The following is a 27,161-nucleotide window of genomic DNA, read 5'->3' on the forward strand; positions in this document are numbered from 1 at the left end:
AGGCTTCTGCTAGTTATATTTTATAAATGCATACGTTCTGCTGGTGTGAATGAATTAATTCCAGTGAAATCACAGGAGCATGCAAATTTAAAACAGTTGAGAAACTGGTCTGCTGACCAGTTTCACGGGGAATTTTGTTTTATTGGGAAATGTGGAAGTGGACCTTCCAGTTTTGTTTTTCAGGTTAGGCCTCTATTTAAGGGAAGTCCTTCTCCCATAAATACCAGTACTATAAGAAAATGGAACCTACTTGCAAGATGAAAATCCCTAACAGGGAAAGTCTTCTTAGAACTTGATTAGAAACAGTATTTTTTTCTACTGGTTTTATGGTGCTAGTTGACTTTACCCATCAGAATAATTCCATCAAATTCAGTGGCCTGGCTCATTAAAGTTTTCAGGATCATAGCCTAACCTAATAAATAGTTTAAAGCAATGTTCTTGAGTATTTTTTTTTAAATGGCTCTAAAAGGAACTCCTCTCTTAAAATCATAGAATCATAGAAAATTGGGGTTGGAAGGGACCTCAAGAAGTCATCTAATCTATCTAATTCAAGGCAGAACCATCTCCAACGAGATCATCCCAACCAAGCCTTTGTTTACCTAAGTCTTAAAAACCTTCAAGAATAGACATTCTACAACTTCTCTGGATAGCCTGTTCCAGCGCTTACCACCCTTCTCATGAAAAAGTTTTTCCTAATATCTAACCTAAACTTCCCTTGCTACAACTTGAGACCATTACTCCCCGTTCCATTTTCTGCCACCAATCTAGTTCTTTTTTGAACCCCCCTTCAGGTAGCTGAAGGCTGCTATCAAATCCCCTCAGTCTTCTCTTCTCCAGACTAAATAAGCTCAGTTCCCTTAGCCTCTCCTCATAAGTCACAAGCCCTAATCTGTAACCATTTTTGTTGTCCTTTGTTGGTCTCTCTACAATTTGTCCACGTCTTTTTTGTATTGGGGGGCCCAAAACTGGACACACAACTCCAGATTTGGCCTCACCAGTGCCAAATAGGGGGGCACAGAAGGGAATGGCACAAAGTTGCCTGAATACACTCCACTTTGGCAACTCTAGGCTTAAGGGACATGGTCTGAATTCTCCTATCCTCTGGCAAGACTGCCAGGACAGCAAGAGCCTGCTTTAATTTGCCTCCCATGACCAAACTGCTACTAGTGCTCCAAAGATCCAGGGAGTTTATAAACACATTTGCAGGCTCTTCATTACCAGACAGTGTACTAAACACTGAATAACCAATCCCCATTCAAAGCAAGCCACTGTGGATACTCATCGGTGGGCAGAGGGGGTGCAGCATGCTTTCAGCCCCACAGCACCACAGAACTACAGTAGCTGTGATGCACAGGAAGAAAGCAGATCCAGAAGAACAGGCATGCAACTGGGCCTTCTTGACCACTCGGCATGTCCTGGAATTGTGATGGTGATAATGAAAGAAGTGAAGCTAAGACCTTTGGGTTCAGAGACTGTTTTGATTCATGGGAAAAGTATGAAATAGGAAATCTGATAAATCTGAACCTTAAAGCAAAAGCAAAATAAAATACTGACGTAAATAATGGCATCTTGTGAGAGCAGGTTTGAGCAATCTGGGTAAAGATATAATAGGGATAATAAATTTCCTTTATATATTTTAATGCCAGAACCATTGCTCAATAGCCAGAGAATTCTGATTTCACATGATGTCCTTAAGTGTGATCCCAACCTGGAACTAGGTTGGTCACATTTCTGAATAAGTCAAAAAAAGAAGATAGTGGTCCAAGGAGAAGCAAACGTGTCTGGTATGTTGTAGAGATATCATAAGAGAAAAGAATTTGAGGCAGGTCCCTTTTGCCTGCCTCTTAAGAAATTCTTTAAAGACTGGAAAATTATGCACTTCATACACTGGGAGGATCAGGAATCCTGCTGTGTGTCAAAACACTCCAGTGTTAAGATAATTCCTATTGAATACAACACGCAAACTGTTGCTGTAGATTCCCTTGGATAATTAAATGATAACTATATAATGCAGGTGTTTGTTTTCCTTCCTGGATGCTTCAGAGAATTTTTCTTTGCTCTGAAATCTTCCTTTTCTGTTCTAAAAACAATTGTGTGGTCTGTGTTTACTGATTTTCCTTTGAAAGATAAAATATGAATGTATATGAATTTCCCAAAATATCTAGATCTTTAATTACCAATTGAAGACAGCACATACCATACCGAGTACTAAGCTGACCTCAGTGTTACTTATATTTATATTGGTCAGTTGTGGCATTTCACTGGATCCTTTTGTTTTGATTTTTCTTTTGGGTGCATTACATTTAGTCCAGAACATTGTCTGTTTATTTTAGTAGTATGCCTTTATCTGACATTTTCCTCCAATGATCTATGAGCATTTACAGAAGTCATCTCATAAAAGTTTTCCAGCTAATTATAACATGGCGCACTCTTATAGATAAGGTGTGTGTTAGATAGTTTTAACTAGCTATGTGTTGACACTAAGAGTTGTATCATTAATTCCAAAACTGAAAAAGCCAAGTCTAACCAAGAAGATATATGAAAGCAGAGAAACAAATAATTCATGTTCATCTGAAAGGCTAAGGCTATTTAGAGCTTTTTATAGGAACTTTTGGCTTCAGCTACCTGATTGTTGGCTTACAGCCCATAAAAACATATGATTTGAGTCCTTGAAGTTGAATAATTCATCACTGACAAACTACATGGAGTTATTACAACTCTCACTACCAATTGCTTTTCTTGATTGTGCCATTAAATTCATTTCTGTCAGGGTTAACTTGGGGATATTGATCATTATTTAGCTGCTCATGTTGATATAATGAATCCATTCAAATTCTGTCAGTGTATATGCTGATATCCAAACAATGGCACGCTACAAAGTATTTAGGGGACACTTATGCAAGCACAGCACTAGAATTGACTTCATTAGGATCTACACATGTACATCTGAAGACAGTGTTCCCTATGTTTACCATGCAGCTGAGATATATATTTTTATCCTATTTCTGCAGTAACAGTAGTCATATACAGCATGGCAACGTAGTTGACTTTACATAAATACTACTGGAGATGGACAGTTTCCTCTGTACACAAAATTGTTCACTATTTTTAGCAGTGATTAAAAACAAAACAAAAAAAGTTCCAAAATTTTGCTAGTCCTACAAAGCAAAAAAGAGTTTTAAAAAAGCAAAACCCCCAAACCCAAGAGCAATATGCTGATAACCAAGGGCAAAATACAGTTAACAAATAAAGTTGTGATGACAGATATGAGGCATTATACATAAAAAAAAATAAGGTCAATGATACAAGTACCTACAAAGCCACATTTTCCAGAGGGAGGCAGGGTAGTGGTGAGTTAACACTGAGAAGTGTTGGCACACCCTGTATATACATTTGCATAAAGAAAAAAGATACAAGAGACATTCCCATAGAATTTCTGCATCTTCCAAATCTGACATTATTTTTGTATATTCTGCCAATCCTGTGGCAATTTCTGCAAATTGCTGTATTTTAGAGTCTTGACTGATCCCAACACTTCAATAATAAAACTTCCACTTATTTATCCTTATGGCATCTCTTTGAGAGTAGACAAGGGCTATTATCCCCACTTTATATTTGGGGAAGTCAAGAACATAAGGCTAAAGCCCTGGTTGACTTTTGTCTCCCAATGAATTCTCCAGAAGTCATAGTCGTGCCTATCTTTTTCATCATAGCCTAGTGATTATAGGGCTGGGCCATAGACCTGCTCAACCTGAAGACATCCACATTTCTTGCATCCTAAGAGATATGTTAGGGTGTCTCTCCACCTCTCCTGTTGGTGTGTCACTATTTTTGTACTTTACATGAACTAGTCATTGGTAAAATCCAGAAACAGTCCTGGAAGCTGGCACTTCAGTGTAGGTCTCCCACCTTCCTTTTCCAGCCTTAACCACTAGGTAACAGCACCATGTTCTCTTTTGTACCCTTTTTCTAACTCCATGAATCTTGAAGTTATTGCCACACAGAGGCACAGTTTGAATAGAAAGAGTGGAGGGTGCCCCCTGCTCAGAATAGTTTATGGCCTGATGGTTAGGTGAGAAATGTGAGCGAAGGATGGAATTGCCACTCAGTCTCCTACTTCATAGGCAAGTGTTCTTAAGTTCTTGACAGATGTATAAGGCAGGAATGCCACTGTTGCATTTTAAAAAGAAAAAAAGTGACCCCTGCTCAGTTCCTTGAAAGAATGGACCTAGGCTCCTAACTCAGCTGGTTGGCTCTTTTGGGGCCCCTTTCAAAGCACCTCCTTATATGGTACCCAGGGAAAGTTAGGTTCCTTACTTGGCCTTCTGGATTATATTCTGGATATCAGAGCTGCGTCCAAACATGTGTGGGCATTTGGTTAACCATGGGACAGCTGGTGGCAGCACACCTTGCACCGCCGCGAGTTGTCCCTGGGAAACATCTGTGCCACGTACACTCTGGTCCGCAGCAAGTTACCCCAGGTGGGGTTGGAGAGACTGGGACCAGCACTGGGCTGGCCCCAGCAGCCTTGTCTGGGATCCTGGGGGCCTCCCAGGGTTGCAGCAGTGGAGCACAGTTCCAGCCAGGCCCCAGCTTTGGATGGCGCCTGCTGCCACTGTGTGTACTGCTCTGCTTTTTTTCCCATGGGTTTTTTGACCCCTGGATATCCTTGCTCTCCCCTTGCAGCACAGAGAACAATGGGACATGCAGTATGTGCACATACCACACAGCCGTGCTCATTTGGACATGGCCCAGGAGCCTAAAACACCTCCCTTTTATGTGCCTCTGTAATTTGCTGAACTTGGCTCTTAATACCACACCCATTCTTAAAGTTGTCCATTGGCATTTTTTTTTCTTTTTTCTGACTAGATTTTCCTACTTAAATGTTGCTAAAATATTACATGGATTTTATCCAGTCACTTCTAAGTTATGTTTAAAAGAAAAGAAAGAGGTCAATTTATTCTGTGTGTGATGTTTAATATTTAAAGATCCAAGAGATCAGATATATCACAGGCTCTGTTAATATAGAATGTGATTAGATATTCCCTTTATCCGTGTCCTTGATTAATTTGTTTAAGTTAATGTCACATTGAATGCTAGTATCTTGGAAATAGAGCCACTTTTTAAAGCTTTATTACCATTAAGGAAGTCTAGGTTTGTTTACTAAACTTTAATATATGCAAATGATAATATGCAGTTATACTGGTTCATGTGATGCTTTTTTTTAAGCCATTCTTTCTCATTCTGAAACAAGAGGTACTGTTTCATTTAAAAGCAACATTTAATTTGTTTCATTTGCACTGGGACTTGCTTAACAAAAACTGGACACAGCCAACTAGCATGCACAGATGTTTTCAGCTTTGATTGGTGGTTGTGGTTCTTGAGGGAGGCAGGAAGCAGGAATTTGGGCTATTTGAAAACAAAGAGCGAGGTGTTCATTTGCATGAGTTATATTTTAGAGAAAGAGCTGTGGAAAAACAGGAGAGACGGAGCCCTAAATTTTCAATAGCAGCATGTCAAAGCTTAGCCTTAATTAGAAACAGCATTATCTGGAGCTATTACCATTGGGTTGGAAGTTTAAAGGGCCCTAAATTCTAATCCCAACTTTACTCTTATCTATATCACTACAACCTCAGTTTTCCCACCTGCAAAGTGATGTTAATAATATTAACTATTCTTCAGCTGATGGTTATTGGATGAATTAAATATGGCACCTTGAAATGCAAAATGTGGTAAGACTAACTGATCTGATAACTAAGAGGCAGGACAATAGAGAAGCACGTTGTATGCTCCTCTCTTTTCTGTGTATGGTCTTCAGATATGCATGCACAATGGGCATCTCTTTTTCCATCCCTCCATCCTTACTAGATTATTCTATCTACGTTGTTTATACCATGTTAATCAATGGAGCACTTTCACTGAGGCAGTGTATCTGTAAAGCTTATATTAGATGTTTCTCTTTAATAAATCAATCAGCATCTGATCTTAGCTGAAGTCTGTAGCTCTTGCTTTTACTGAGTAATTGTGGAACTAACCGCTAACCAGCTCAGTACCAAAGGTATTTTTTACTTTGACTGATGCAATCTCCTATACTGCTACATAACAGTAATAGGTTGTTATTTTTTCTAAACAAATTCTTCCCTTATCTTAATTTTTTAAAATTCCCTTAGGTATATCAGCTTCTTTCATTTATTGTGCTCAGAAATGAACTTCATCTTGTAGCCTCATAGTCTTCACAGTCTCACCAAGGTAATGTTGCCAACTCTTCTGTTTTATCATGAGTCCCCTGATATTTGGTGTTTTTCTTTTAAAGCAATGTTATATCACGGGATTCTGCTTTCATTTTTTCAAGTGAGATTTTGGCCCTTGTTGTTGCAGAGGAAAACTTGAAAATAGGGACTGTAAAGCCTAAAAAAGAACTGAAAGATTCCCCAAAGATTATTTTAATATTGTTATGCTTCTTTACAACAGTCATATCACTGGGGAGGAAGGGGCTGAATTGTGTTTGGCAGTAAAACTAATGCCACATTTAGCTTCATCCTACACTCATTAAAGTAAATGGCAAAGAATCCCATTAATTTTAATGGTGCAGGATCAGTGCTACTGTAAGGGCAGGTTCATCTGCCAGGTGATGGTGTACACAGCCCAGACAAAAAAGGAATAGGGTTTGATCCCTAAAGGTTTGTTAATACAGTACAACACAGTGTCATTAAAAATATCTGGGCTAGGTCCAGTACCAGACCCAGTCCAGGCACATGAATGCTGCACTAACATCCTTTCCTTCTCAGAATACCTTCCATTAGGCACAAGGAGTTTGCCACTAGGAGCAATTTTAAGACAACTCCGAACTCCTATGAAGTTTCCCTGTGCAGAGTCTCAATGATATTGTTAAGACGAAGGCCGGTATAAGACCACCTCTTCTTGCATATAACCTGTACCTTTCCCCAAAAAAACATCTGGGAAAAATTGGAGTGTTCATTATATGCAAACAAAAGGGATCCCCATGGGTCTGGAAATTTGGCAATGAGAGAGTGGTACTTCCCTATCACTGATAGTAGCAAAGGTGGACATGTTTTTGCAAAAATAAAACAGTGTTGCCTTTGTTGAGGTATTCAGTTTGGTCTAAGCCTCAGAGCCACAAAGCTTCGGTGGACAAAATTCTACCACTCAGAAACAGCAGAATTGTTTCTTACCCATGATTCCAAAACAGCAGCATTTTTGGAATTAGGTTATATTCTAATATTACAAACATAGCAGTTTGTTAATACAGTAATATTTATGAAGATATATGAATTATGCAAACTATGTCCAGCTGAAAGCTGGCTGTGCTTTGCTTACAGGGAATGGATTCTGATTGAATTGGGATAGCATACAGAAAACGAGTAGTTTTTTAAAGCCCTATAATGTTCTGTGCTTTATGAGGCAGGCAAAGATATTAGGCCTGTGTGAAATGGCTGTGTTTCAATTTGGTTTCAGATGCAGCCGTTTCGGAGGACAGTAACTCGTTTCACTGCTTTAGTTCTGTTTTGTTTCTGCCGAATCTTCTCCAAATCTTTTTGAATGGGCTGCAAGGGAGGCTTTGCACAGCCCTACCCAGCTGGGCAGGGCTTGGGGCCCAGTGGGGAGAAGGACAGGGCTGTGGATGGTTTGTCTAGGGGAGGGGGAGGGCCACTGCCCACCATGCAGGCAAGGAGACACCCAAATGGATCTCTGACCCCTGTCACACCAGGTCACGGGGCAGCAAAAAGGTGGCAAGGAGACCCCTGGTGCAGATCTCTGCTCCCTGAGAAGACGAGTCGCATGGACAGTACCATATAGCTGTTTCCCTGCATGCCCAGATTTAAAACTCTGAAATTTTCCAAAACATTTCCAAAACATTTTGGATGCCTTGTTTTGTTTCGGAGATGTTTCTGAGCCTTCAGTTTCAATTCGGATGCAATGTTTCAGGCACCGAAATGGCCCAAAACACCTCTGAAATGAAACAGCTGCTGAAATTTTGCACAGCCCTAAAAGATATGTTACTAGGTTTTGCCTGTTATATATACTGTATCTACTAAAAGTGGATCCCTCAAGGAGTTTCTTTATACTAATATTATCTTTTAAATGGTAAAGACTTAACAGAATCCAAATTCAGCAAGGGGGCATGTATGTAGACTCTGTCAGACAAGGACTTGTGGTAATACGTTTGCCCTGAGTATCCCACCCTTAAACACTGAAATGTAATAGAATTTACCTTACTGACCTAGACTGGTGGCAGAGTGCCAATCAGAAAGCTGACTCTGCTAAAGTTAGACCAGAAAACACTTGTGTTGACAGGGTCAAATTTGAAAAACCAAACATGGTATCTGCATATCAGAAATGAACTGAGGAATATGGCCTTTTTGGAGCAGACAGGTGAAGGGGAACTATTCTTTGATAAGCACTTGACCACAACTGAGTCAGTTTTGATCTTTAAGTTAAATTCTTCAATGTGGGAAACTGCCTCATGAATAGGAGCCCTGGGTTTCAATGAGCCAAGCTGTTAATGACAGGAAATATAGAATCAGCCACACTCCTCATATGCTGTTGGCATTTAGCTACTTTTTCTTTATTTGTGAATACCAAAGTATTATGTAATTTTTCCCCTAAATTGTTGCAATTAAAATGGGAAATTTAACTTAGAGCTTATTAGGATTGACATGACACTTCCATCGATAATTAGCCAAAAGGCTTTATTAATTAGATAATAAGCTTATACAAAATGAGAGATAGGCTATTGCAATGTACAAATAAACAAGCTATAATCAAGTCCAGTATATTTTTAGCCATAATAGTGTTTTCTCACCAACAAGGCAAGGAACTGGTCTTGATCTTTTACAGCTTTTCACCGGGCATGGATTCATTGCTGAGGGTGGTCAGCTGGCTGTAGGTCACAATGGGTCAACATGGTTCTTCTCTCCTGGAACTAATGCCCTTCACTGTCAACTTCAATTCTCTCTTATACTCTTTCTTCAAAGCATCTTGATGGACTGATGATCAGAGCCCAGACAAAATTGACAGGGTGGAGGGTCATTGTCTTTTGGTTGTGCCACAATTCTTAACCATTTGGATCCAACCTGGTTGTTGGTGAAACTGACATGCACTGAACCCTTGATCGCTTTGGAGGTTTACCATTTAATTAACTGCAGTAGGGCTTGATTACTTCCATCAAACACCTGAGATCATGGATTGTGAGGCACTGTATGGGTCATTGTTGCAACAGGAAAGATCCCAAAATATTTTTCAACTGGCATAGGTGCATAGATTAGGAAGGGATGTGGTAACAAGGGAAGTCCAATCACATTAAAAGGGAAAAACATTCATAATTGATTTTAGAGTAGTTAGACATAGGGTGTACCCAATACCAAAAGCTGGAGATCAGATTAACTGTATTATATTTTGAGTGATCCAAGTCACAAGCTTGCATTCCTGTGCAAGAGGCACCGTTATTATAAGTTAGTCAATTAAATTGTACACATAGGTCCAGACAAGCTCTGCATCCAGCAAAATAAAAGATATTTTCATATTCCCCATATTCAAACTCTTTTTTGCTCAAGAGTGAGGAAGAAACGCTTGTAAAATTAAATGACAAAATTTCAAAACCTGTAACTGCAAGTTCTGAATCCAAATACCTGTATTTACATGTCACTGTCAAAACTGGAACAATCTAGCTGGCTTACAGCTGCATGGTTTCAAACAGAACCTATATGGCTCAGATTTTTGGTTCATCAGTGACCGGCTAATCATAAGTGGTGAAGTAAAATGTAATAAGAAAAATTGTTTGTGCTCATCCTTTTTGAATAAAAGCTCAATGTGCATTAACAGACATGTTGACTAGCCATCATAATTCATAGTACTGATGATGAGATAAATTCCAATACTCTTGTTATTCTTACGTGAAGTAAAATATCAACAGAAATCATTAGTGCAGTCTATAGTAAAGTAACAAATAAGTAAAATACAACACATCTTGAACGGACAATCTGACTCCTACTTGTGTAGTATAATTCTTGTATCTCTTATACAGTGAAGAAATATCTTTTTCACTTGTTCTCTGAAGAAAAAAGTCTTATAAAGGGGAAAATAAAAAGCAACCTGAACTAGGGAAAGCCGGATATATTCTCCAACTGGGACCAATAGAGCTCTACTACAAGCATTATAATTGATAGCGAAGGGTTAAAACTTTAAAGAGCTGTAAAATTGCAGGGACAAAATACTTTGTAATTCAAGGTTGTTTTTGGTACATGGATGTATGTGTTTACATGCATGCGCACAGAGGTCATCTGAACAGCTAAATTCAGTTGAAGAAATGTTTCTTCGGTGCCTGTTCTTACTCAGTTAAAAACTCAAATTGTGATGAGAAAATGTGAGCATGAATAAAAATACACTAAACCAAACTCCTAGTGTGAGGACTTATAATGTCCTAAGAAAATTTCCACCAGATTCTGATCAGGATTTTGTAAAAACCAAAGATAAACTTCAAATAATCCACTCCAGATTTCATCCTGAGGACAGTGCCTGCTAGGGGCAAAGTGCCCTCCCAGTTGACTGATGTTCTGAAGGGCTTCTTGGTGTCTCTCATGAGTTGCTAAGTAACACTTTTCTCTAAAACTGAGTGGAAATTTGGGATAACTTCTCTGTCTCTCAAGTTCGTTTTGGCTAGAGGTGACCCTATGAAAAAAGTGCATGAAAATTCTTTTGAAGAGCAAACATATTGCTTTGGTATAGGGTTGCAGCAAACTGCACGGATTGTAGATTTCATAGACATTAGGGCTCAAAGGGACCTCGGAAGATCATCGAGTCCAGCCCCCTGCCCCAGGGGCAGGAAGTCAGCTGTGGTCAAAGGATCCCAGCAAGATAAACATCCAAATTTCTCTTGAAAGCGTTCAAAGTAGGTGCTTGAATCACCTCCGATGGCAGGCTATTCCTTGGGAGCTCGGACACTAAAGAACTTCTTCCTTATGTCCAGCCTGAAACGGTTTTGGAGGGGTTTATGACCATTTGACTTTGTCAACCCTTGGGGAGCTCTGGTGAACAATCATTCCCCCGGATCCTGGTGGTCTCCCCTTATAAATTTATAGGTAGCCATCAGATTGCCCCTGAGCCTGCTCTTTTCCAGGCTAAACAGCCCCATAGCTCTCAGTCTGTCATTGTAAGGTCTGTTTTCCTGACCTCTGATCATGCACATGGCTCTTCTCTGGACTCTCTCAAGCTTCTCCACATCCTTTTTGAATTGTGGAGCCCAAAACTGGATGCAGTATTCCAGCTGCAGCCTCACCAAGGCCGAGTACAGCGAGAGAATGATGTCCTGGGATTTGCTTGAGAAGCATCTATGGATGCAAGCCAGCATTTTGCTCACTGTACTAGCCACAGCATCTCATTGAAGGCTCATGTTCATCTTGTGGTCAATCATGACCTCCAAGTCTCTTTCTTCCATAGTGCTAGCCAGCATAGTAGTGCTGAGCTTATAAGCATGCTGCAAGTTTTTCCTCCCAAGGTGGAAAACCTTGCATTTTTCAGTGTTAAACACCATCAGATTCTCATCTGCCCATTTGCCGAGCCTGTCAAGGTCAGTCTGGATTGCCCTCCTGTCCTCAGGTGCAGATGCTTTACCCCAGAGTTTGGTATCATCAGTGAACCTGGCCAATCTGCTTCTGATACCAATGTCTACATTGTTAATGAAGATGTTGAACAAAGTAGGTCCAAGGACAGAGCCTTGAGGGACCCCACTGGTCACAGGGCACCACAACAATTGACTTCTAGCAACCACCACCCTCTGGGTCCAACCACAAAGCCAATTCCCCAGCCAGTGGATCGTGGTGGACCCGAGGCTGCAGTTAGCCAGTTTTGCCAAGAGGTGATCATGGGCTACCAAATTGAAGGCTTTTTTAAAGTCAAGATATACAACATCAATCTCTTCCCCCTTGTCCAGGTGGTACGTCACCTGGTCATAGAAGGAAATAATATTGGTCAAGCAAGACCTACCTGGAGCAAACCCATGCTGGCTATCCCTCAGGATGTTACCATCAGCCAGTCTGTTATGAATGGCCTCTTTGATAATCTTTTCTAAGACCTTCCCCAGGATAGAAGTCAGGCTGATGGGCCTGTAGTTTGTCAGATCCACTTTCCTCCCTTTCTTGAAGATAGGCACCACAGTGGCCTTCTTCCAATCTTTGGGCACTTCACCAGAGCCCCAGGAGTTCTCAAAGATCCATGCCATTGGCTGAGCTATGACGCTAGCCAGCTCCTTTAGTACCCTGGGATGTAAACTGCCAGGGCTGGCTGAGTTGAAGGTATCCAACCTCTCAAGGTGTTCCTTCATGAGGTCAGCATTGATGGAGGGCAAAGAATCTCCCTCACCTGGGTCTCCCTGTCCTGTAAGGAGCAGGGGTGTCCTGTGGGACTGGTGAAAGACTGACACGAAGTACCCATTTAGTAGGTTGGCTTTTTCCTGGGCGTCAGTCGTCCCATCTAGATTAGCAGGGGTCCAATGTTGCCCTTGCTTTTCCTCCAGCTCCTGACATATGTAAAAAAGGACTTTTTATTATCCTTGATACTAGTGGCAAGTTGGAGTTTTGTCGCAGCCTTAGATTTCCTGGTTCACTCCCTGCAGGTCCAGACCAGTGCAGAATATTATTCCTTGGAGCTGGATCCCATCCTACATCCTTTGTAGGTCTTTCTTTTAAGATGCAGTTGGTCCGCTAGTTCCTTGCTGAGCCAAGGGGGCTGCTGTGCCTTTTTGCTGCCTTTCCTCTGAGACAGAATTGCATTAGCTTGTGCATCTAGGATCGCTCCCCTGAGGAGCAACCACTCTTTCTGAACTCCCCACTTCTTGGGGTCATGGTCCCTTAGGGCCTCACTGACAAACCTCATGAGCTTGTCAAAGTCAGCTTTCCTGAAATCAAGGATTTCTGTATTGCTGACTGACTTGTCAGCTTTTCGGCAGATGGTGAAGGTGATCACTCGTGGTCACTGTCACCCAGCTTCCCTTCAATTTTTAGGTCTCTGATTAGGTCGTCCTCAGTTGCCAGTACCAGGTTGAGCAGTGCTTTACCTCTTGTTGGCCCGTAGACTTCTTGTGTCAGATAGAGCTCATCCATGCACAAGAGGAACTTTGCGACCTTTTGGATTTGGCCAAGCACTCTTCCCACAAGATGTCTGTGTAATTGAAGTCTCCCATCACAACCATGGACCAGGAGCATGAGGCCTCAGCCAATTCCCTGGTGAACTCCTGGTCAAGCTCTTGATTTTGGGTGGTAGGTCTGTAGTAAACAGGTCTGTAAAAGTATTACTTCCAGAAGGTGAGTATGCCAAAATTCCCAGATGCTCCTGACATCTTGCCATCCCTACTCAAAAAACCTATGTACCAAATACACTCTAAAGAGTAGACCAAACAGTGGAGAAAGCAGCAGCAGGCAAGGGAATTGGCAATGGGGGGGTAGGGGCAGGAGGGAATTGGGGGTGCTTCTGAGCAGGAAGAGGAAGGGAGGGGGGGATTTTCACCTGCTTTAGGGACTCCCCAGGGGCTTTATGGCTGGGTCTTCCATACTGCTATAGGCAGAAGAGGCTGGGAACAGGGGGTACACTCACCTCTGCAATGTGAGTTGCTGCTCCTGCACCCCTCCCCCTTTGGAAAATCCTGGATCCACCCCTGCTTCTAAATATAAAGTCCTTGTGTTTATGCTGAAGGTTGCTATTACTAACCTTCCCTCACTTCCTTCCCCTATAGAGACAGTTTTTCTGCATACCTATTTTGCATCAGCAGAGTCCTAAAGAAACTAATGGTTATTATCATCTAATTGTTCAATAAATTCAGTGTGGTATATAGGTTTACTTGAAGCTCATGTGAAAACTTGAACCTGGACTTAAATAAGGGTTTTTCTGTCCAGCATCTAAACTGTACATCAGTCCTTATGCTCTGTATATATGTGTGTGGGTTCATGGACTCACGCAAGATGCTATAGGGAGAAAAAGAGATGCTGCAAAGTGACCAAAAATACCCGTCTCATGATATAGGCCTCCTCCAGGAAATCATTTTATGTGGAATAATTAGGAAAGATTAGTAAGAAATGCTTTCATCTTTGCTTTTGCCTATGTTGCATTTTAAAATAATTAAGAATCCAGATTGTTTCTGTTTTTCACCTCAGTTTACTGGCACCCAGCGAAGAGGCCTACACTTTGATTTTAATCATGGCTAGACAATATAAGGTCTCAGTCTTAGAGGCAACTAGAGCAACAAGCAGAACCCTGCTGTGTAATTTCAAAGCAATGTACTTCATGCTGCTTACCCTACAGTAGGATTTCTGTTCTGCCAATGGCTCCAATAGCAGACAACTTCCAATTTGCACCTCCTGCATAAATCCACATTATACCAATAGATTTAGAAGAAAACCACAACCTGCCCAGTTCAGCAGTCAGAGGTCTGTTAACAGATCTTTAACTATGATCTATTGCGTAGGAAAGTCTGAAATTATGGATACAGAGTTTCACTTTATAGAGCTCTCCCTTGCTCAGCTTTTCCTGAGATAATTATAAGTGTTTATTTTGGCTTTTAACAACTTTAATCACATTATTTAGCATGTCCTTATTTTTGTCACTGAGTTAACCAATACTTTCACACACAAGTTTCTTAATTGGCAAAGGGAACAGCAACTGTAGTTTAAAGCAGTTAATTGCACTGGACCTAACAGATGCCAAGATGCTTCTCTTCTAATTACAACTTTTTACAAGGTTCTTTCCAAATGCCAGAATGTTATCTCTTTCATTAGTACATAACACAGCTTCTTACTTTCAGTTTGCTTCCCATTTTAAGTATCTAAATGTTCTGAAATCTCAAACAAAGAATGGAAGTAGAAGTAAGCTATTCAGAGAATGAAAGACAGGTTGGGTTTATAATAGCAGGGAGTTCAGTACAGCACTTCACATACTTATCCGAATTCCAATTTATAAATAACCTTGCCTTCCTGGAGAGGGTAATTCAGTCTGTTAATTTCAGGCCACTGTTTAAGTATCGTGCTGTGCCAAATTGCATTTGATAGTTCTATAATGTTAGGACTATAGTAGTCTAAAATGAGATGTATAAACGTATCCCCTAGTGGGAATTTCAGCCCAGGTGTCCCCTGGTAAAAATGGCAGGCCATTCGGATTTGGCACTCCTCTTTCTGTGTGAATCTTAGCTGTGTAACTGTCACATACTGTATGACAATATGAACTTAGTTGTCTAATTTGAACCACTTAATACTTGACTGCAATTATTCTGTAGCGTTTCTAGCTAAGTCTTTTATAATTAAATATCCCAAAAAACACAGGGATGATTTCACAGGGATATACTACAGCCTACTTTAAATCTGAAAAGTCCATTTCAAAACTTGCAATCAAAACTCTTTGAGAAAAAAAAAGTCCTTAATAGGGAATAATAGTTCTGTGTGTGGGGAGCATCAGTTATTGAAACCTGGCATAAAATAGTGTTGCATAAAGATTAATGTTGAGAAGGGACTATTGCCCCAAGGAAGGCCTCTGCAGCAGGGTGCAGAAACTTTCCTTGGTGAGAGGAGACATCTTCACCCCTCCCTTAGAGACTGAAGGGAGTCAAATGCCTTTGGGAAGGTCAGGCTCAACACCCAGGGGTCATGGGACTGGGCTGAAGCTGGGGAGTCTGTTTATTTTCTAGTGATGTTGAACTATGTTGTTGTCTTGGTGTGAACAGCACTTTTCAACCTTCACAAATAATCCTAAGGAAGAGACCTTGCTGACTAAGGCTGCTTTTGTCATTGAGCTATTCTAACAATTCACAGCATCCTATTTAAATATATTACATCTTTATATAATAACCAACAAAAAAAACTTGACTAAAGCATTGAAAGGTATTTTAGAACACAGTAACCAGAAACTACACTTTTACAGTCAAACGTAAGTAAAGCTACGGTTTCTTATAATGCCGTTTTTTAGAGTTACCCGGGAGATCCTAGTATCCATTGTGCACCGATCCCTTAGAGAACTTGCACACTTAGGCTTCTGCACTGCCCTGAATTATACCATGCTAACAAAACATTGCAAATGTTCTAATAAACTTCCTGGCTCATGTCATGACTCCTACATATTGAAACAGTCAGACTGCCTATGTTAAACTGTTTGAAAGCAGAGAGAATCATAGATCGTAGCCTTTGTGGAAAAAATAGTCATAGGTGATTAACTCTTTGTTTACAGATCTATGCAGCAGGCAAGGATTTACAGATATATGTATCAAATTTTGAATAAAAATAATGAAAGTATGAATATTTTTTTTTTAAATGTCAGCATCATTTTGATATTTTTCTGCTTGGTTTTCTTCCTAAAATCCCTCTTTGGAATACTGAAGATGTCTTGTGTTAATCTGTTAACAGCAGTGGCACCACACTTTCTTTCATTACATAATAGCAGTCTTATTGCAAGGTCTTTAGGAGCAGGAATCTAGTCACCTTAAAATATTCCATTAAAAGCACCAATTATGGTTCTAAATAAGTCATAGATATTAGCATTGTGGTGATACTACTGTCAAGGCTGCTTACTATTTCAAGTGTAATAAACACTTCAGAGATACCTTCATCCATTCCCACTGTGATATCTATGAATTTTGATAGTACTTTTCTTACTTTTACACTGGGAAGAAGATTTCACTTAGAACTAAACGTCAGAATAAACTAATGTTTATTTCATGTCAGAAAATATCTTCAGGAAAAATAAATCTTCACCAACAACCTGGACGCTATGATGTCTCTATCCTTGCTACGAGTCCTAATATTTACCATCTATTATTAATAATGAATTTCATAATAATCCTGTTGCTGAACAGACAGTGAACTTCACTAGCTCACTAAACATATTTTGATATTTGGTAGAAAATGAGATACTGTGCCATAATTGCCAAATAGAACATACTTTGACAATTTATGTTTATATTTTGATTACACCGTGCATATTTCATCACATAAGGCATGTGGCATTATGATATTGTTGATGGAAAAATGGCATCTAATCCCTAAGCATTGATAAAAATGAACTACTAAAAATCACATTTAATCAAAAGTAAAAAAATCAAAGTTAAGCAGTTGCTTCCTTAGTAACTTAATCTTTTGTGCCAAAAGATTGTACTGGTATGAGAAGTGTAGGAATTTATAATAGATCACATATGGTAATGAGGCTTAAAAGGAAGAGGGAATTAAGTCTTAATTTTTTTTGTTTTCTAGGTTCAAATTATACTTTAAGGGGGATTACTAGGCATAAGTGAGCCAATTCCTATGGCAAACAAAAACACCCAACATTTTGCCACTTATTCAAACCAAACTGAAAATGTAAAACTTTTGAGACATTAGAAAATTAGCTACAGTATTAGCACATATTATGGTTAAGAAAAACAGCACTAGGTTGATTCAGTATTTGTTTTTATGATCTGCATTATTGAGAGCTGCAGGAGTTTGTGCTGCTTGCTCAACAGGTGATATTCTTTCTACTGAGATGGTACTGAAGAAAAGCCTCCAATGTTCAGCCTTTCAAAATGACAATTTTCAAATAAGTTATGAAGCCAAGATATTTCTGTGCATCTCTAACCATTTGGGACCTGTTGGTATTCTTTGCAAAGGCATAAGTGTCAATCACAAGGTTACTTGTCAAATTCCACTGGCATACCTGAACTTACTCATAAATTTCAGTTGGAAAAAGAGTTCAGTAGTTTGGACTGTTGCTCGAGGCAGTCTGAAGAATCACCTTCAGTATCTGAGTATAGTTTCAATGGAAGTGACTATTTTTATAGTGTTTATATGTACTATTATATTTATAAACCATGATTAGGAATAAAGGCGGATAGGAATGTCTCTTGAAAATCAAGGGAAATTATTTTTCTGCTCTGTGCAGCACTGGTGAGCCCCTACCTAGAGTACTGTATCCAGTTTTGGGTTCCATGCTTCAAGAAAAATGTGGACAGATGGGGAAAGAGTCCAGCAGAGTGTCATAAACCATTAGAGGCCCGGAAAACATGTTACGAGGCGAAGCTGAAAGAACTAGAATTATTTAGTCGGGAGAAGAGATGACTGAGGATTTGATAACAGTCTTCTAATAATTGAAAGGAGATTACAAAGAGGATGGAGGTCTCCTTTTGTCTGTGACTCTAGGGGATAGACTAGGAGCAAAGGCTTTAAGCTGAAGCAGAAGAAATTTAAGTGGGAGATTAGGAGGACCTTTCTGACTATGCCTGTGGTCAAGCACTGGAACAGGATACCTAGAAAAGTTAAAGAATCTCCATCCCTTGAAGTTTTCAAGAGCAGATAAGATGGACACTTGGCTGGGATGGTTTAGTTAGGGATGATTCTTCCTTAAGCAGGAGGCTGGACCACAGACTGATGAGATGTCTTTCAGTCCAACTTTTCTGTGATCCTATGATCTAAGTTTATGAATTTTCCCCATAATATTTGGGTCTCTCTGCACTTCCTAGTTGCAGCCTGCAATAAAGTTTTGGAGGTTTCTAGAGTGTGTAGGTTGTTGGTCCATGTTAGTCTAAGGACAAAGCAGACAAGGTTCTTTGGATAAGTCCAATATCTTTTATTGGACCAACTCAAATAGTTGGAAAAATTCTTCTTAGCAAGCTTATTTACTGGCCTCTGACTGCTTTTCCACTCCACCCAGGAAGAGCACAGGCCATTTTCTTCAGCCTGATGAAGGGTGTTTGTGCCCAAAAGCTTGCTAAGAATTTTTCCAACCATTTGAGTTGGTCTAATAAGAGATATTAGAGGTTTCTAGACTCATTTTCAGATTAAAGGTTGAGATATTTTGGATGAACAACCATGCCTAAACCACTGGTTCTTGACCTTTTTAAACTTAAGGTATCCCCCTTTAGACTCAAGCACCCCTCAGATAATACCAGCTCTTAGTTATCACTCATTTTTTGACTCAGGAGTGGCAGTAGTCCCTTGATATGAGGATGAGTCTTCCAGTAACTAAGGAAGTCAGTGGTGACCAAGGAAGATGGTCCAAGATGACCAAGGAAGCCAATCTGAGATCTGCATGTTTGATTGAAGACGTGGCAAATAGTTCCAGGAAGAAGTATATGTTGGTGATACTGAGTCATTGCTCTTTCCTTTTGTCTCTCTGCCTCCTTAGTGAGACAAGTTTGCTTGAAATGTTTGAGGCCTTGCTGTACATGAGGGCACCACTGAGGATGGTTGAGTGCTTGAGTTTCCCAGCTATTGAAGTTAATGTTGCATTTCTTCAGTGGGCCTTCCAGATGTCCTTAAATCTTTTCTTGTTCCCACCTCTGTAACAGTGGCCATCAGTGAGTTGAGAGCATAGGACCTATTTTGGAAGCTGGTTATCTGTTATCCTTATGACCTGTCCTGTCCTGTCCTGTCCAACAGAGCTGGTGTTGGCCTGAGCTAGGATGATGGCATTCATTCTTCTGAGCTTCTTGCTTGAGCTAGAATGATGGCATTCATTCTTCTGTCCATGGATGATTTTCTAAAGACATCACTGATAGTAATATTCCACAGCTTTCAGGTGTTTCCACTGTATCATTGTAGCAGATTGCCACCTTAGGGCCTCTTCAGCCAGGCTTTTGCCCCACCTTGAGCATCTCTCAGCAAGCCTCAGAAATAACTAGTCTTTTAAACCCACTGGCCTTTTGTCCTTTTCTCCCTGGGGTGGCTTTCAGCATGCCTCAGTAGTACACAGTTTTTAACCAAATAAAGCAAGTAAAAAAAAAACCTTATTATCCAGGAGACTGAGAGGAACCTGTTGCGGCTTCAGCCTTCCCACTACAGGTTGCTCTCCTCATAGTCCAGAAGTCTCCTGTCTCTGGTGCTTCTCCTCCACCCCACTCTCTGATTCTGCTTGCTGGGGGTTTTGATTCCTGGCAAGCCATTCCTTCATTAGCCATCACACAGCTCCAGAAAGGCTAGCTGCCTCCTTATTAGGGGACAGACCACCCTATTACAGTCATAGAGGTTTCACACCATATAATGGGGTAGAGATGAGAACAGCCTGGTAGATGAGAAGTTTGATTTTCATCCCAATGTGCTGATCATCAAAGACATAATTTCGGAGCCATCCAAAGGTGCTCCTGGCAGATTTTGTTTGGTGATGAATATCATTGTCTGGCTTTATTTTTCAGAAAAGCTGTCCACCCAGGTAGGGGAAAGGCTTAACATTCTCCAAGGATTGCCCTCCAAATGTAACACATGGAGGAACAGCTGGCTGGTTTGGGGTGGGTTGGTAAAGCATCTGGGTTTTTGTGAAGTTGATAGTGCATTTCATATGCTTCACAGAAGCAAACAAGAGGAACTTGGAGCTCTTCAGCTGAGTGAGCACACACAGCACAATCATCATCATACTAAAGATTTTGATAACAGAAAAATAATACAGCAATTCTTCCATTGCAAAGACCTCAGAAAGATCACAGTAGGTGAGAATGTTTTTAACACTATGTATTCCTATTTGAAATCTCTGGGTTTATCTTGTGAAACATGTTTATACACTTACTACTACTACCATTACATGGCACCCTGTGGCAACCTTGAAAAGATCTCAAGGTACCCCAAGGTGTCATGGCCCCTGACTGAGAATCACTAACCTAGATGTTCTATGAGGAAACTGAAAAAGGAGTTCCCATGGAGCTAGCAGTATATCATCACAACCCATTGCAGCATATGAGAGAACTCCTGTGAAGAGGCAGGATTTTAATGTGATATCTAAGGATGTACATAATACTCATAAAAAAGAAGTGGAACAGTGATGGCATCTTATCAAGATACCTTGCTACTAAACTCTCCAGCAAAAGTTGTTTACACTGGCAATCAACTCACAGTACAGATATTTTCTAATGAAAGTCTTTTTAGGAAAAAGTAGCAAATATATGGCCTACATGGGCCAAGAATATATAAATGTAATGCCTTATGCATCATTCAGTCATATACTTGGTTAGCATTATTATGATGATATCTTTGCTGAGTTCACATATTTAAAAATATGCCAATGTTGTCACCATTTTTAAAAAGGGAGATAAGTCTGACTGGAAAAATTTCAAGATATTGCCTTCCTCTCCATCACTGAAAAGACCCTCACTCATATTTTGATGAACCAGCTGTTCTTTCTTGAAATCCTTCCCATAACTGTTTTCCACATGACATCAGCATTCAGTACAGAATGGATGGGAACCTTTTCAATCTTTCCTGCCTCTGTGACAAACCAAAGTGAGAGCAGCCTCAATTGCAGAACTTCAGTATGCCAGTGATTGTGCTGTCATTGGACATGCAGAGGAGAACCTACAAATGGCCCTTAACTGTTGCTCTCAAGCACACCAGTGCATGGGACTGACCCTTAATATTGGAAAAACAAAGTTGCTTCACCAACTTGCTCTGGGCCAATTAACTCCCCTAGCAAAGATCCACATTGACAGACAGGAGCAGAAGAATGTTGAACACTTTGCACACCTTGAAAGCCATCTCTCAAAGAACACCAACATCAATGAGGAGATCCAGTACAGGATCCGATATGCCAGCTCTGCCTTCCAAAGACTGTATCATCATGTGTTCAATGATCACAACATCAGGACTCAAACAAAGCTCCTTGTGACAAGGGATCATCTCAGGGGCCTTTCAAAACATCGGCCTGCCCACCTATCTAGGGCAGTCCACACACCTGACTCTCCTGCCATGCCTTTGATGTAATTAATAAATTATTTCTAAGGCAGGAAGCTACTCATTTAATGCCCCATGATAAGGGTATAATACACAGCTCCAACCTCTCCTTTACCATGTTCTATGCCTTGCAGATGGTATCCAAGTTACTTCTAACTCCCCTGGCCCCACAGCTGGGTGGCACTCGGCCTCTGGCCCAAACTTGGCCTCAGGTGTCCAGAGATTTACCTGGACCACATGCCCCCCTCACATGGGCCTCAAGCTATGCCTCCTCAATAGGGCCTCAACTCAGTCAAACAACTGGAACTGGCCTATGTGCAGTCCTTCAAGCCCATATCACAAACCCTACTTTATGCATCCTCTGCACAGCCCTTCAGGCCCACCTGCACAAACCCTACTTATACAATCTATGCGCAGCCCTTCAGACCCTATTCTATGCAGCCTACTGCTCAGCTGTTCCCTCAGATATCTCCCCTGCTAAGACCACCACACCGTCCCTTACTGGGGCTACTATTCTGCCCCCTCCCTGGGGCTTCTGAGCCTTATCCCCCTAGGGCCTCAGGAGTCTGTCAACCTACCTAGGCCTCCAACTCAGCCTATGGCCTACTCAGGCCTCAGGTGTCTACTGTAGTGCCTGGACCCTGACTGTCCCTCCTACAGTGTCACCCACCAGGTTGTGGGGGCTGAGGCTATAAGGCACCCCATATTCACCTTTCACTAGGGAGGCAACAGGTGTGGCATTTCCTGGGAACCACCCACCACAGGCAGCCCCACCACATCATCCATCCCTAGCAGGGTGTAGTTTCAGGTCATGCCCTAGGACCAGGAACTTCCTGCCATTCCCATTGTTCCTACCCTGAACCTCCAGGTGTTCTGGGAACAGCAGGTCTCCAGCTGGTGATGTTCTTCTCTCTCTGGCTCCCTGCAGCAACTGCCAACTCAGCCCTGAGGGCCTGGGTTTATATTGAGGCTGCTCAGCCCCATCCTGCAATTCAGGAGCCCTCCCACAGCCATGTGACCGCCTTGTTAGGCTGCACCACACTTGCTGGCTGCTCCTCAGCCTGCTTAAATCTCTTGAAGTGGCAGACCCCAAAAGTGTCTGGCCACACTCCTATTATATAAGGCTGTGGTAATCTCAGATTTTCTCTATGGCTGTGAAGCTTGGGTGACTTACAGAGACCACCTGAAAAACCTGGAATACCTTCACCAGCACTACCTCCAGAAGATCCTTGGCATAAAGTGGGACGATCGTCACACAAATGCCAGTGTCCTTATCAATGCTACCACCACCAGCATGGAAGTGTTGATTATTTAACATCAGCTGCAGTGGGCAGGACACTGTGTGCACATGTCTGATGTACATTTACCAAAACAGCTGCTATACTTCCAACTCAGCCAAGGACAAGGCACGTGCAGGGCCAGAGAAAAGGTTTCAAGGACACTATCAAGGCAAATGTTAAATGTGGCAATTCACAACACAAATTGGAAAAACTAGCCCTGGACAGGGCTATATGGAGATGTTTTTTGAAAGAAGGTACAGCTTACTTTAAGGAAAATGATCTCACCCTCGAGACAGAAAAACAACAAATGGAAGGAAAGACCAAGAAATCCATGGCTTAACCCTCCCTTTAACCATTACCTTTGGCATGTGCCAAAGAGTCTGTGGCCCTAGGATAGGCCTTCTCAGCCACCAATGGACTCATCTACAACCCTTTGCTTGACCCATGAGAGTGATCATCCTTGACCATGAGGGATCACCAACAATGGCTGCATCACATAACCTATGATAAAGTCATTTCCATTAAGTCTGCAATGGCTTTTTAGCTTGAAAGACTGCTATTTCTGTGAAACAGAAGGGACTTTAAACAGATTCCATTTAATGCTGAACTGATATAATATACAATCCAGAAATAAGAAATGTTTCAGTTCAGGTCAAACCTACCCACAAAATATTTCATTTTGATTTTTCCAAGCCAAAAATTAATTAAAAAATTGGAAAAATAGGAAATTTTCCTTCAAGTAATATTCCATTTGACAGAAACTCCATTTTTGGTCAAATTACTTTGACAGAAAATTCCCAACCAACTTTACACAAAAATATGGTTTGAATTCAGTTGCTACAGAAATTACTGATAATATTGGTCTTACTCTAAACTATTGATTCTTTACACCACATTCTCCACATTTTTACTTATATCCCTTGCTCAAAAATGCATATAATAATGACTGTCTTAAGCCAACAGATGCTCTTCTTTGATCCATCTGCAACATGGCACCCTGTTTCTTCCATTTATGTATGAATGCCCTATTAGATGAGAATTTTATTGGACTAACGATGCAGTTGGGATAAAGTTAGACAAGCTGTCAAATGCAAGACATTCTCCCTCAGGTCTGGATGATATCATGGCTAAAACATCACTCTTAGACCAGGTACAGATGTTACACTTTAAGCAGAATAAGTGAGATCAGAAAATAGTCCATACCCACAACAGAACAGAAGTTTGGCACACATAGACTGGTTTAAAAATAGCAGAACCCAGTCTAAGATTCTACCCTCTCCCCTCCACCCGCAGAGCAAATGTGTGCTTTATTTGCTACCAACCTAAATTGCCTCAAGAAAACTAATATACATGAGAATTATGATCCTGCTATGCAGACGCACAAAATACTGTACAACTATATGAAATCTATTAATTGGTCAGTGCATAAAACCGCAGATATCTACATATGCTTGTTTAGATCTCCTTACTCACCTCTCTGTTAAAGCACAGTGATATAAATTTTGCATTTCTTTACTTTATAATGAGAGTGAAAGATTTCTGTAGCTAATATTTTTATTGAACCAAATGCATACCTTTACTCTACCTGGATACCTTGACTCTTGCGATGTGTCAGTGACATATTAGAAGTATGTATGTGCACCAAGAATGCACACTTTTTCCTCATTTAGCAATGTATTATATTCATTAATAAATGTCAAGATAAACATACCTTACCCAAAGATTTTTTTAATACTATGATTACACTTGTATGTGAATGTGTATGAACACACATGTATACATACTTATATATATAACTATCTATATTTGTATTTTTATATATTAGAATGTGTATATATAATGGAGATGGATATACAGAAAGATAGATAGATATACATGTATTATATTTATATAATATACGTATATAGATATACATGTTGTGTGTGTGTGTGTATAATCATAGAATCATAGAAAATAAGTGTTGGAAGGGACCTCAGGAGGTCATCTAGTCCAACCTCTTGCTCAAAGCAGAACCATCCCCAACTAGGTCATCGCAGCCAAGGCTTTGTCTAGCTGGATCTTAAAAACCTCGAAGGATGGAGACTCCACAACGTCTCTGAGTAACCTGTTATAGTGTTTTACTACCCTCCTAGTGAGAACATTCCTCCTAATATCCAACCTAAACTTCTCTTGCTGCAACTTGAGACACTTGCTCCTTGTTCTGTAATCTGCCACCACACAAAACAATCTAGCTCCATCCTCTTTCAAACCACCCTACAGGTAGTTGAAGGCTGCTATTAAATCCCCTCTCAGTCCTTTCTGATCCTAGGCCCCTAACCATTTTCATTGCCCTCTGCTAGACTCCCTCCAATTTGTCCACATCTTTTCTGTAGTGTAGTGGGGGGCCCAAAACTGAGCACAGTACTCCAGATATGATCTCACCAGTGCTGAATAGAAGGGAATAATCATTTGCCTTCATCTGCTGGCAACACTCCTATTAATGCAGCCCAGTATGCTGCCGTTAGCCTTCTTGGCAATAAGAGCACACTGCTGGCTCATATTCAGCTTATTGTCCACTGTAACCCTCAGGTCTTTTTCTGCAAAGCTGCTACCTAGCCAGTCAGCCCCCAGCCTGCACCGTGTCCTAAGTGCATGGTGTAGCACTTATCCTTATTGAACTTCAGATCTCTCTGAATCCTAGCACTACCTTCCAGCATATCTACTACTCCCCCCAGCTTGGTGTCATCTGCAAACTTGCTGAGGGTGCACTCTATGTCATCTTCCAGGTTGTGGATGAATATATTAAACAAAACTGGCCACAGGACCAAGCCCTTGGGCACTCCACTTGATAATGGTTACCAACTAGACATTGAGCCATTGATTACTACCTTCTGACCCCGATGATCCAGCCAGTTTTCTATCCATTTCACAGCCCATTCATCCAGCCCATACTTCCTTAGCTTGTCTGTGAGAATGTTGTGGAAGACTGTAACTTTCCATATCTATATTTGGCTCCTTGCCTCGGTTTCCCAACACAGGCAGGGCAGTCTTCCATCTTACGGATCGACAGCCTGTCCTCAGGCAGAACTACCAGGATGACCGAAATTTCTTGCCTGCCACAACTTTGATGACTCTTGATATTTTAAGGGATGTTAATGTCCAATTCAGTGGCATGTGGTTGTCCCAGCTCTTGGTGTGTAAATATGGGGCTCCACCTCCCCTACACCCCACCTGGTGCTAACCCATTGGTTCATGGAAGTTTAACATTAAAGGTGCCTTCTCTGACCTTCACCATTCCACCATTCTGGCAATGCCAGAGGTTCTTTTGCTTTTAATCATGTGTCCAGCTGCAAGACACTGTCCAACTTAAAGAACTGGTGCAATAAGGGAAAACAGGAGAAGCTGCTGCCACAACTTCTGCTCTTCACTCACAGTTTTCTTTACCACTCTCTTGTTTCTTCTTGTAGTTTAGGTCCAATGGAACTCTAGCCAGATTCAGCACTGCTTGGGTCCCACCAGCCTTGTTCAGGTAAATAATGTGACTCTTCAGAGTCACTCCTTTATGTTGACTTCTCTGGAAAGGTCACCACCAATCTCCTTCTGGTGTTCTAGCTGTTCCTGGGAAACCACTTCTGGTTTTGGGTTGTGGTCGGCTCGGTGTGCCTTTAAATTTCCTGGAGGAGCTGGGCTTGCAAATTAGCATCAAAACGCATGCACCAAGCATGCCCACATTGGAGCCAGACACTCCTTGATTTCTGGCATACATACCAGTGCCGGCTGCAGTGGGGCTCGTGTCTGTGCTTCCAGTAAGTCTAGAGGTGCAGCAGCCATACTGGCCCTGCCACAAAGACCATATCAAAAGCCTTGCTAAAATCAAGGTATACCACATCCACTGGTCTCCCAGCGTCCATAGAACCAGTCATCTCATCATAGAAGACAATCAGGTTGGTCAGGCATGACTTGCCCTTGGTGAATCCATACTAACTGTTCCTAATCACCTTCTCCTGCTTAGAAATGGATTCCTTAAGGATCTGCTCTGTGATTTTTCCAGGGACTGAGGTAAGGCTGACTGGTCTATAGTTCCCTGGAACTAGTTCTCCTTCGACTCTTTCTTAAATATGGGCACTATGTTTGCCCTCTTCCAGTCGTCTGGGACCTCTCCTGATCACCATGAGTTTTCAAGGATGATGACCAGTCACATCAGCCAGCTCCCTCAGCACCC

This window comes from Crocodylus siamensis, chromosome 2, assembly GCF_052110815.1.
Source record: "Crocodylus siamensis isolate JL-2025a chromosome 2, ASM5211081v1, whole genome shotgun sequence".
Classification (NCBI taxonomy): Eukaryota; Metazoa; Chordata; order Crocodylia; family Crocodylidae; genus Crocodylus; species Crocodylus siamensis.